Source organism: Moschus berezovskii, chromosome 9 (genome assembly GCF_049115385.1).
Source record: "Moschus berezovskii isolate FMDL1 chromosome 9, NW_MosBer_1.0, whole genome shotgun sequence".
NCBI classification, from domain to species: domain Eukaryota; kingdom Metazoa; phylum Chordata; class Mammalia; order Artiodactyla; family Moschidae; genus Moschus; species Moschus berezovskii.
In genome coordinates, this window is record NC_142468.1 from 105,369,196 (window position 1) to 105,381,802 (window position 12,607).

At 37.6% G+C, this 12,607-nt stretch overlaps 1 pseudogene; it reads left to right on the top strand.

Moving 5' to 3' along the window:
- Window positions 1–10,118: 10,118 nt before the first annotated feature.
- Window positions 10,119–11,074, top strand: LOC148776929 (olfactory receptor 4K2-like; annotated as a pseudogene).
- Window positions 11,075–12,607: the final 1,533 nt, after the last annotated feature.

Sequence of the window (12,607 nt, forward strand, 5' to 3'; positions counted from 1 at the left end):
GGATCACAATAAACTGTGGAACATTCTTCAAGAGATGGGAATCCCAGACCACCTGACCTGCCTCTTGAGAAACCTGTATGCAGGTCAGGAAGCAACAGTTAGAACTAGACATGGAGCAACAGACTGGCTCCAAATAGGAAAAGGAGTACATCAAGGCTGTATATTGCCACCCTGCTTATTTAACTTCTATGCAGAGTACATCATGAGGAACGCTGGGCTGGAAGAAGCACAAGCTGGAATCAAGATTGCTGGGAGAAATATCAATAACCTCAGATATGCAGATGACACCACCCTTATGGCAGAAAGTGAAGAGGAACTAAAAGCCTCTTGATGAAAGTGAAAGAGGAGAGTGAAAAAGTTGGCTTGAAGCTCCACATTCAGAAAAGAAGATCATGGGATCTGGTCCCATCAGTTCTTGGGAAATAGATGGAAAAACAGTGGAAACAGTGTCAGACTTTATTTTTTTGGGCTCCAAAATCATTGCAGATGCTGACTGCAGCCACGAAATTAAAAGACGTTTACTCCTTGGAAGGAAAGCTATGACTAACCTAGATAGTATATTAAAAAACAGAGATATTACTTTGGCAACAAAGGTCCGTCTAGTCAAGGCAATGTTTTTTCCCATGGTCATGTATGGATGTGAGAGTTGGACTGTGAAGAAAGCTGATCGCTGAAGAATTGATGCTTTTGAACTGTGGTGCTGGAGAAGACTCTTGAGAGTCCCTTGGACTGCAAGGAGATCCAACCAGTCCATTCTAAAGGAGGTCAGTCCTGGGTGTTCATTGGAAGGACTGATGTTGAAGCTGAAACTGAAATACCTTGGCCACCTCATGCAACATGTTGACTCATTGGAAAAGACTCTGATGATGGGAGGGATTGGGGGTGGGAGGAGAAGGGGACGACTGAGAATGAGATGGCTGTATGGCATCACTGACTCAATGGACATGAGTTTGAGTGAACTCCAGGAGTTGGTGATGGACAGGGAGGCCTGGTGTGCTGTGATTCATGGGGTCGCATGGAGTCGGACATGACTGAGCGACTGAACTGAACTGAACAGAGTAGTTTTGGTGCCTTAAAAATCCCCTGTGTTCCACCTATTCATCCCTGCCTCTCTTCCTTCTCCCTTCAAGCCCCTGACAACCACTGACCTTTTTACAATCTCTATAGTTTTGCTGTGTACAGAATGCCACACAGTTGGAAACATACACTATGTAGTTTTAATCTTCTCAGGCTGTCCTGTTCATCCTCTCTTCTTCCAATGTTTTTCCTTTCCAACTCACCCAGTCATGCCAATAAAAAGTCATGCCATGATCACCAGTGATAGCAATGATTGTTAGTCAGGTCTCATCGTGTCTGACCTCTTAATAGAATCTTACACAGTGAATCACTGCCTTCCTAGGCCCTCCATTTTTCTTGTCCCCCCCGAACATCACCAGCTGCTCCTTTATTCTTGATAGCTTCTCCTTAACTACCCAGCTTTCCTGGCTTTATATCCCATCTATCTATTGATAATCTTTATATTTATCTTTCTCATGAATGGCTAGGCTCCTCTCCCCAGAAGCCCATGACCCTGCCACAGCTCTGCTTTCAAGTCCTGTTTCACCTCATACATGACATCCCAGACTGACTCCTGCTGTTCACTGCACCCCTCTCTCCACCCCACAACCCAATGGAATTCACTGTAATTCCATTTTTCCAGTCTCTGGCCAAAAATCTAAGATTTGTAATATTTTAGAAATATTTTCTCTCATATTCCACATCCAATCTATTAACAAGCCTGGATTAGCGCTGTCATCATGAAACTGCCAGATGACATCATCTCTCCCTCAAATTATACCACCTACGCCCAAGCCACCATCATCTCTTACCTATATTATAGCTGTGCCTCTTTATTGGTCTTCTGTTTTTGTCCCAGTTTATTTTATTGTCAGCAGAACATCCAGAATGATCTGGTTAAAATATAGTCACATCTTTGTCTTCTCAAAACCCTCGATGACTTCGCTGTTGAAGAGCTGTCTTTCCTTGTGATCTATAAAAGTCCATAGGACCCTATCCATAAGCCCCAACTCCCACTCCTTTTTACTCTCTGACCCCTTATTCTAATGCATCCCATCTCAATCCTTCTGTTCAGTTGTCCTGGCCTCCTGATCCTGGGCTATGTCAGCCCACCCTTCCCAGTCCCACCCCAGTAACTTCGACTTGATGGTTCCTCTGTCTGGAATGTAATTTTCTTTCTTTCTTTTTTTTTTTTTAAATGATAACCTCTTTATTTATTTATTTTTTTTAAAAATTTATTTTATTGGAGGCAAATTACCTTACATTAATATATTGGTTGGTTTTGCCATACAGTGACATGAATCCGCCCTGGGTGTACATGTGTTCCCTTTCTTGAACCCTCCTCCCACCTCCCTTGTCCCCATATCCTCCCTCCAGGTCATCCCCGTGCACCAGCCCCAAGCATCCTGTATCATGCGTCGAACCTGGACTGGTGATTCATTTCACATATGATAATATACATGCTACAATGCCGTTCTCCCCAATCATCCCACCTTCACCCTCTCCCACAGAGTCCCAAAGACTGTTCTATACACCTATGTCTCTTTTGCAGTCTCGTATACAGGGTTAAGGTTACCATCTTTCTAAATTCCATATATATGCGTTAGTATACTGTATTGATGTTTTTCTTTCTGGTTTACTTCAGTCTGTATAATAGGCTCCAATTTCATCCACCTCATTAGAACTGACTCAAATGCATTCTTTTTGATGGCTGAAAAATACTCCATTGTGTATATGTACCAAAGCTTTCTTATCCATTCATCTGCAGATGGACATCTAGGTTGCTTCCATGTCCTGGCTATTATAAACAGTGCTGCAATGAACATTGGAGTACATGTGTCTCTTTCAATTCTGGTTTCCTCGGTGTGTATGCCCAGGAGTGCAATCGCTGGATCATATGGCGGTTCTAGTTCCAGTTTTCTGAGGAATCTCCACACTGTTCTCCATAGTGGCTGTACTAGTTTGCATTCCCACCAACAGTGTAAGAGGGTTCCCTTCTCTCCACACCCTCTCCAGTATTTATTGCATGTAGACTTTGGATAGCACCCATTCTGACTGGTGTGAAATGGTATCTCATTGTGGTTTTGATTTGCATTTCTCTGATTATGAGGGATGTTGAGCATTTTTTCATGTGTTTGTTAGCCATCTTTATATCTTCTTTGGAGAAGTGTCTCTTTAGTTCTTGGGCCCATTTTTTGATTGGGTCATTTATTTTTCTGGAATTGAGCTGCAGGAGCTGCTTGTATATTTTGGAGATTAATCCTTTATCAGTTGCTTCATTTGCTATTATTTTCTCCCATTCTGAAGGCTGTCTTTTCACCTTGCTTATAGTTTCCTTTGCTGTGCAGAAGCTTTTGAATGTAATTTTCCAAGATACTGCCAAGCCTTCCAATATAATTTCCTCATATTTGAAGGCCACCTTTTGTGTGACACCTTCCCTGAGCACCCACTCCCAGAACAGTCCCCGCCCATCTTTCCTGCATCACTGTTGTTCGTAGTACTTATTACCTGTTAACAGGACATATGTTGCACATGCTTATTTTATTGTCTGTCTTTTACTTCTATGGTATGTAACATCCATCACAGCAAAAATTGGTTTGCTTTGACTACTGACTAGCACAAAGAAGGTGCTTGCAAATATCAAACTAATAAATTAAAGAATAATATGAAAAATTCATGTAATTCCACTATGCAGAAACATCTAATATTAAAATTTTGTCAGTTTTACATGTATAAACACATTATTATTTTTATAAAAATTGGGTCATATTGTATATATAGTTTATAATTTGTCCTTTTCTCTTAACATTATAGGCATGTTTTAAATAAGTAAATATAGATTACAATACTCAAAAACTGTGAATTATTCAATTACCATTTTTTTGGTAATTAATTTATTTTTTATTGGAGGCAAATTAATTTACAATATTATATTGGTTGGTTTTGCCATACATTGACATGAATTCGGCCCGGGTTTACATAAGTTCCCCCTCCTGAACCCCCCTCCCACCTCCCTCCTCCCTTTATCCTCCCTCTGGGTCATCCCTGCATGCCAGCCCTGAGCATCCTATAACATGCATTGACCCTGAACTAGTGATTCGTTTCACATATGACAACATACGTGTTTCAATGCCATTCTCCCAAATCATCCCACCCTCACCCTCTCCCACAGAGTCCCAAAGACTGTTCTATACATCTGTGTCTCTTTTGCTGTCTCGTATACAGGGTTATCATTTGCATCTTTCTAAATTCCATATATATGCGTTAGTATACTGTATTGGTGTTTTTCTTTCTGGCTTACTTCACTCTGTATAATAGGCTCCAGTTTCATCCACCTCATTAGAACTGATTCAAATGTATTCTTTTTAATGGCTGAATAATACTCCATTGTGTATATGTACCAAAGCTTTCTTATCCATTCGTCTGCAGATGGACATCTAGGTTGCTTCCATGTCCTGGCTATTATAAACAGTGCTGCAATGAACATTGGAGTACATGTGTCTCTTTCAATTCTGGTTTCCTCGGTGTGTATGCCCAGGAATGCGATTGCTGGATCATATGGCAGTTCTAGTTCCAGTTTTTTGAGGAATCTCCACACTGTTCTCCATAGTGGCTGTACTAGTTTGCATTCCCACCAACAGTGTAAGAGGGTTCCTTTCTCTCCACATCCTCTCCAGCATTTATTGCATGTAGACTTTTGGATAGCAGCCATTCTGACTGGTGTGAAATGATATCTCATTGTGGTTTTGATTTGCACCTCTCTGATTATGAGGGATGTTGAGCATTTGTTAATATTTAAATAATCTTCTACATTTGTATATTTAGAATCTTGCTATTACAAATTGACTTTTTATAAAAATATTTTAAATACTACCTTTCACTCTTATGGAGCATATTATGGGAATAGATTTATAGAAGTACAATTACTAGGTCACAAGTTATAAATTTGGATATGTAGTGAAATTCTTTTGATTTAATTTTCTGCCAACAAAATATGGAATTATTTCTTTGCTGTTTCTAAGAGTAAAGGACTCACTTTCTTTTACAGATTTACTATTTGGAAGAAACAAAAGTATCATATTTATTATAGCTTTCCATGTGTACTATTGCCATCAATGTCTATTAATAAAATGCATTTTTTCCTTAAAATGTTTTCTAAAAATTTAGGTAAAATATAAAGTCCCTTTTGTCCAGAAAGGTTATAATATTGTAAAGATTATAATGTTATGAATTCTTGTATATCTTCAGGTCTCTATCTCTTTTTTATACTCTTAGATATTTTACATTAATTTGTTGTACTCTATGCTTTTTCTATGTTATTTAAATACCATCATTTTATCATACTTTGCATGTTAGAAATACTATTTCTACTTCCTGAGTACTTTCACTTGATTTACCTCTAGAAAAATTCTGAATAATATTTTAAGTCAAAGAAACTTAAGAGTTTTTTGGAATTTATGTACTAAAGAGTATTGAGTTTCTCCTTCCAATAACACAGGCTCTTGCAATAGAGATGCATTTCTAATTAACATTATTCCTATTTACCTTATATATCCTATTGCTCATCTAAATAGACTCTTTTTTAATGACATACTTTAACAAGTAATTGTTTTATAAGAAAGATACTGGTTTTCTTTATTTGTAACTAGTCATTGTACAGAATTATTTGGTTTTGCTTTTCAAAATTCTACTTTACAAATGATTTAAAGTAAAATTGGGTTTTGTCCCTTTTGGTATGCAGTTCTATGAGTTTTAACAGATATGAATTCATGTAATCACCAAAACAAGATACAGAAAACTTTCATTATGCCCCCAAACTCCAGTGCTCTTTCGGCATGCATGCTAAGTCTCTTCAGTCGTGTCTGACTCTTTGCCACACAATGAACTATAGCCTGCCAGGCTCCTCTGTTGATCAGATTCACCAGGCAAAAATACTGGAGTTGGTTGCCATACCCTTCTCCAGGGGATCTTCCCTATACAGGAATTGAACCCTTGTGTCTTCAGTTCAGTTCAGTCGCTCAGTCGTGTCACACAGCACGCCAGGCCTCCCTGTCCATTAACCCGGAGTTCACTCAAACTCATGTCCATCCAGATGGTGATGCCATCCAGCCGGTGATGCCATCCAGCCATCTCATTCTCTGTTGTCCCCGTCTCCTCCCACCCCCAATTCTTCCTAGCATCAGACTCTTTTCCAGTGAGTCAACTCGACGCATGAGGTGGCCAAAGTATTGGAGTTTCAGCTTTAGCATCAGACCTTCCAGTGAACACCCAGGATTGATCTCCTTGTCTCTTACATCTCCTGCATGGGCAGGTGGGTTCTTTACCACTAGCGCCGTCTGGGAAGGCCTAAACTAACTTTTATTTCTATCATTTTTTCTGTTAATCCTTTTATCCTTTCCAGGATAAAGCCAGTAATTATTATATACACTTGACTTTTGTTTTAAACTAGGGCAGACATTTTGGATTTACTGAATTTTTGCAACTGTTGTGTTGGTTGGCTTTTTTTCTTTTTAAGTATTTTCTTTATTTCTTTTTACAGAACAGAAATAGAATAAAAATATCTTTAAAAAAATGTTTCTTCTTCTTCTTTTTTTTGTATTTCAAAGGGAAATGGTCAGCTAGGGAAGATTCTCTTGGGCTCCATTGCTTGTCTTAGGAGGAATGTAGGCTAGCTATGGTAATTGTGAACAGTTCAAATCACTGAAGAAATTTGGGAAGATGATTGTATTTGAAGAGCAAACTACAGATTGACCTTCGAGTAAATATAACCAGACCCTCAGTTATAGTTTAGGGTTGAGATTCACAGCTAGTATCATCCTGAATTCTATGTCATAAACATTTCAAAAAATTATGTTAATAATTATAATCACCTCTGCTATTCTTACCACCGTATATTATTCATCATTTTCTCTGTGCCAGGCATTCTACTGAATGTTTTATGTTTATTTGTGTAATTTAATTCTTACACCATTCTTCTAGGCTGTTGCAAGGTACCTGCCTTCATTTCTTCCAGTTACTTTGAGCTTTCCAATTTCTCCTTCCCCAAATTTTATCCACCTGAGTAGCAGCTGTCATTATATTATTAGCCTGGACTAATTTTCAATGTCCCGTCAGAAACTTTAAGCAGGATTCTTTCTTTATATGATTCTTCAAGTAAGCAAGTGTATGCAGGTGACAAAGTGCCTTAGTTCAAAAGAGAGATTTTCCAACATTGGGATGTTGAACACTGGGGCATAAAGGTGAGAATATTTCTGTAATTAAAGGAGCAATGTTTTGCTCCTTAAATGATTGCTCAAAGGTCTTCTAAAGACCAGTCCCAGTTGTGTTTTTTCTCTAATGAAAATTGCTTCATCATGAGTGTCAGTCCACACTAAATAGCAAAGATAGACTTCACAGCTTTTCTTGCAACATGGGGAAAAGTCAGCTCAGCATTTTAATAACTCCCACTGCAAGCAGATTGTAGTGCCTAATCTGTGATCTTCCTAGATGCCTCTGATTTTTAGTGCCTTTTGTAGCAGGACTGGAGAAAATATATATACACACTTCTAGGCTTTTCATGTTTCCTAAGGACTATGGTGATTCAGTAGGTTTGTGAATCTTGAAGGATATTTTTGGTTTCTGATGCATGGCTGGTAGATTAAAAGCCAGAAATAATATAAGGACCTTGAGAAGCAATTGTAATTCGTGTTCCTCAGGTAGCAGACAATTTTCATTTAATAACTGTGTAAGATGGACAGGGAGGCCTGGCGTGCTGTGATTCATGGGGTCGCGGAGAGTCGGACACGACTGAGCGACTGAACTGAACTGAACTGAAGTCAAAATAATAGAGTAGTAAAGGAAATACACACACACACACATATATATATATGAAGACATAAAGATGGGTGACTGAGCCACAAGGGAAGCCCCCAGTCAGGTATTAGAGAGGACTTTAGAGTTCCTTCTGAACATAAAGGAGGAAAAAAACTGACAACTGTTTATTTACTTACAGTGTGTGTATGTGTGTGTATTAGTCGCTTCAGTCACGTCCGACTCTTTGTGACCAACGGAGCCCATCAGGCTCCTCTGTCCGTGGGATTTCCCAGGCAATGAATACATAACATATTCATTATATATGTATATAAATCTAAATTAAGTATAATAATTTTTGTGTTTGTCATGACTAATTACATCATTAAATCAGGGAAATAGAAGAAATATTCAAATATCTGAGATTGAGAAATTTTAGTCTTTAATCTATCAAGACACTTAGATAATTTTTATAAGAAGTAATTTAACCTCAAAAAGATGAAATGATTTTGGAAGCCCATATCTTTCTAAATCACTGAATTGATACTAGGATAATATTTTTACTGAAATTATTATTATTACTATTCATGAAATAAAATAAGCTAATTATTTATGAGCAGTATTGAATTTTGAAAACTAGACAGTTATTGAATGTAGCCCAGGACATATGCTTAATGCTTTATAAAGACTAATTGAATTCTCATAGGTAAAGAGGTAAAATCTTAGAAAGGCTACTAAGGTATGAGCAAAGTCACACCGCAGGTTAAGAACACTTTAACCCTCTTAACAACTTTCCCATAGTTCAGTTTTCAGATTTGTGGAACATTGTTCTCCGACAAATCTAAAATATTTATCAACACTGACAGGATAATTTGAATATTTGCACGTAAATGAGGATGAAGCCAGATTTTCTTCCAATATGGCAAAACAGAAGGTCACAGGAGATAGAATTTGCAATCTGCTGTAAATCAAAAATTCAATTTTGAAAAATGAGTCTGAGTCTTTAAATAATCTTTTTTTTTTCTTTCAGTTGCCTCTGGTATCACTTTGACATACCATCATCAATGTGGGTTTTTTCGTTTGCTTGCTTTGTTTGGCTTTGAGGATCTTACATGCTGGTACTACAAAAGCCTTGATACGCATCTTGTATCCATGTATTTCCTGGATTTGGCCTAGAATTTTTCTTTCTTCTTTTTCTAGTCTAAAAAATTAGCTTTGTTTGAGTAACATGTGGAGAAATAGAGGAGGGGTTTTCTCTTCCTTTAAAACAAATGTTTCTGTGCGATCGTAAGAAAAAAACTTGAGGATAACTCATATGTTACAGGTATGCATTTTGATCATCTGTAATTTTACAGAATTAAGAAATTAATCATTTATATATTAATAGTTAAAATAGTACTTGCCAGCTCCAGTACTCTTGCCTAGAAAATCCCATGGATGGAGGAGCCTGGTAGGCTTCAGTCCGTGGGGTCGCTAAGGGTCAGACACGACTGAGCAACTTCACTTTCACACATTGGAGACGGAAATGGCAACCCACTCCAGTGTTCTTGCCTGGAGAATGCCAGGGACGGGGGAGCCTGGTGGGCTGTCATCAGTGGGGTCCCACAGAGTCGGACACGACTGACGTGACTTAGTGGTAGTAGTAGTAGTCCTAGCAAAACAATTTGAAAACGTATGAATGAAATTAGAAAGAAAGTGGAATTTTTTGTAGCTGTGAAAACAGAAATTTACTTAAAGGAAAAATCATTTATCATTCTCCTAGGATAAGAAATAGGCTTCCTGAAATCAGTACATTAAACTCTTATTTAAATCCAGGGTTTTAACAATAGTGGATCAAACATAAATTTCATTTTTTTGGTTTAACAGAAAACTTTGAGAGGTTCACCCCCATGAAAATTTTTATTTACCTTACTTGCTAAGTAGAACCCAATTACTGAGTGTACTCTTCCTCTGTGGATTATGTAACTCCTCAGCCAGTATTCAGAAAAGAATATTTTTGTATAGGTATGTGATGAGTATAATCCAGCATGTACTTGATGGTGATCAAACCAAGAAGTTTTCCATTTGTAGTGACATCTGACACAGATTGTTAAGTGGTTCCAAAAAGAAAAATATTTACTGTGCTAGTTAGAAGTTAGATTTTAGGCAATCAATATTCTAGTTAATTATTAACTGATATTATAACTCCTTCAAGTGTAATTGTAGAAGTACTGCATTTTCTAACTCTGTCATTGTGTACCATTTTGTCATTATAGACCAGAGCCTGCAGATCAATGGCGGGAATCAACCATTCCAGAGTGTCTGAATTTGTGTTACTTGGACTTACTGATTCTCCTCAGCTCCAGATTTTCCTTTTTGTGATGTTTTCTGTTTTCTGCTTAATGACCATGTTGGGCAATTGCCTGATTTTGCTCACGGTACTGTCCACCCCACACCTTCACTCCCCCATGTACTTCCTGCTCAGCAACCTGTCTCTCATCGACATGTGTCTGTCTTCCTTTGCCACTCCAAAGATGATCGTGGACTTCTTTGCTCAGCACAAGACCATCTCCTTTGAGGGATGCATTTCTCAGATCTTCTTTTTGCACCTCTTCACTGGGACTGAAATTGTGCTGCTCATCTCCATGTCTTTTGACAGGTACATTGCCATATGCAAACCTCTCCATTATTCATCAATTATGAGCCAAAGAGTATGTGTTGGGCTTGTGGCAACTTCTTGGACAGTGGGCTTCTTGCATACAATGAGCCAGTTAGCTTTTACCCTCTATTTACCCTTTTGTGGTCCCAATGTTGTAGACAGTTTCTTCTGTGACCTTCGGTCATCCAGCTGGCATGTATAGACATATATGTTCTTGGAATCTTCATGATTTCAACCAGTGGTGTGATTGCTCTTGTAAGTTTTCTGCTTTTGCTCACTTCCTACATCACTCTTCTGGTCACTATCAAGGACCACTCCTCCACTGGATCATCTAAGGCTTTTTCTACCTGCACTGCACATTTCATAGTTGTGTTGATGTTCTTTGGGCCCTGCATCTTTATCTATGTGTGGCCTTTCACAGACTTCCTGGTGGACAAAGTTCTCTCTGTTTTCTACACCATCTTTACCCCTTTTCTGAATCCACTTATCTATACTCTGAGAAACCAGGAAGTGAAAACAGCTGTGAAGAAGAAACTAAGTAACCAATATTTAACTCTTGGGAAAACTACTCCAATATATTCAGTACAATGAGCAGAGATCTCCTACTTGAGATTTAGTATCATCAGTTTTGTTCTCAGAACAATAGAAAATTAAAGTTAGAATCTTTCAAGTCATTTAGTCTAAATTCATGAAAATCAGAAGTTAAAATTGAGAGATGTGAAGGATCATGCCTAAATGTTAGTGCAACGTTTGTAAGTCTTTTGCAATTATGGATCCATTTGAAAATCTGTTGAAATGTATAGGTTATCTTTATGGAAAAATGCACATATTATCAAAATTGTGAACATAAATTCAGGAATTCATAGACTTCTGAATTCTAGAAACATAGATCCAGGTTCTTAGAGAAGCCTGAGATAAAATATTGCTCTTTTGTCTTTTAACCCAGAACATTCTCACTCAAAGTGTTATGGTATTCTGACGTTGTCCACTTGCAGAACTTAATTAAGAATGTTGGACATAACAGGTCTTTTCATGGCATTGGAATATTTTTGTGGAAAATTTATATTATGAAGAAGCTCTTTCGAATATTGTTGAACAATCTTGATTCAGTGGATACAACTGTTTGAGTTCTGAGTCAATTTTGAACAAAAGAGAACAGTTCAGAGGATACAAGATTTAATAATACCTTTCTCAATAAGTATGTAGATCACTATCACACTTGATATAGCAAATAATTAATCAAACATCAATTGTAAAGTTTAAACCATAGAAAGTAAACTACTCAAATCTGACTGGCTTTCAAAACCTGGTTTGCTATCATAGATCTGATGAATTTATTAATACCCCAGACTAAATGTTTGAAAAATTATAAACTATTAAATTCATGATAAATTTTTCATTTCCAAATAAATTTTCCCCAATTACTATTAGTCTCAGTTTGAGTATACAATATAAGGTAGCCTGTGGAAAGAAAAGATGGCAATTGTTTAAGATATATATTGCACAATTCTTCCTAATTTGGTATAGTAAATATTATGTTGAATATATTTTTTTTATTACAAGAAAGTCTTTGAAAATCAGCTGGTCAATCAATTTCCCTCACAGTTGGAGAACCTAAAGTCTAGAGAATCCATAAAGCCAGAGGCTGAATCACCATTAAGGGGCAAAGCTCATTGTTCTAAATATACATGAGACTTAGAATTAGATCTTGGATTTGTCATTTCCTAGTTGTGTTATTCTGGAGAGTCATTTTACCTCTTTATTCCTTTTTTAATCTGTAACATGAGGATAATAAATGTAATTGCCCGTTGTAACTATTTTGTGAAAAATGGACAGAATGGGAATGGTTTCTCAAAATGTCATTTCATTTTTTCTTCTCACCAAGGTAGACTTCTATCTAAACTGTACTTCATTTTTAATAAGTATGCATTTGAAGAACAATTGTATAAGTCTAACCACATTGGAGAAGGAGGTGGCAACCCACTCCAGTGTTCTTGCCTGGAGAATCCCAGGGACAGGGGAGCCTGGTCGGCTGCCGTCTGTGGGGTCACACAGAGTCAGACACGACTGAAGTGACTTAGCAGCAGCAGCAGCAGCAGCAACCACTATTTGTCAAACACAAAA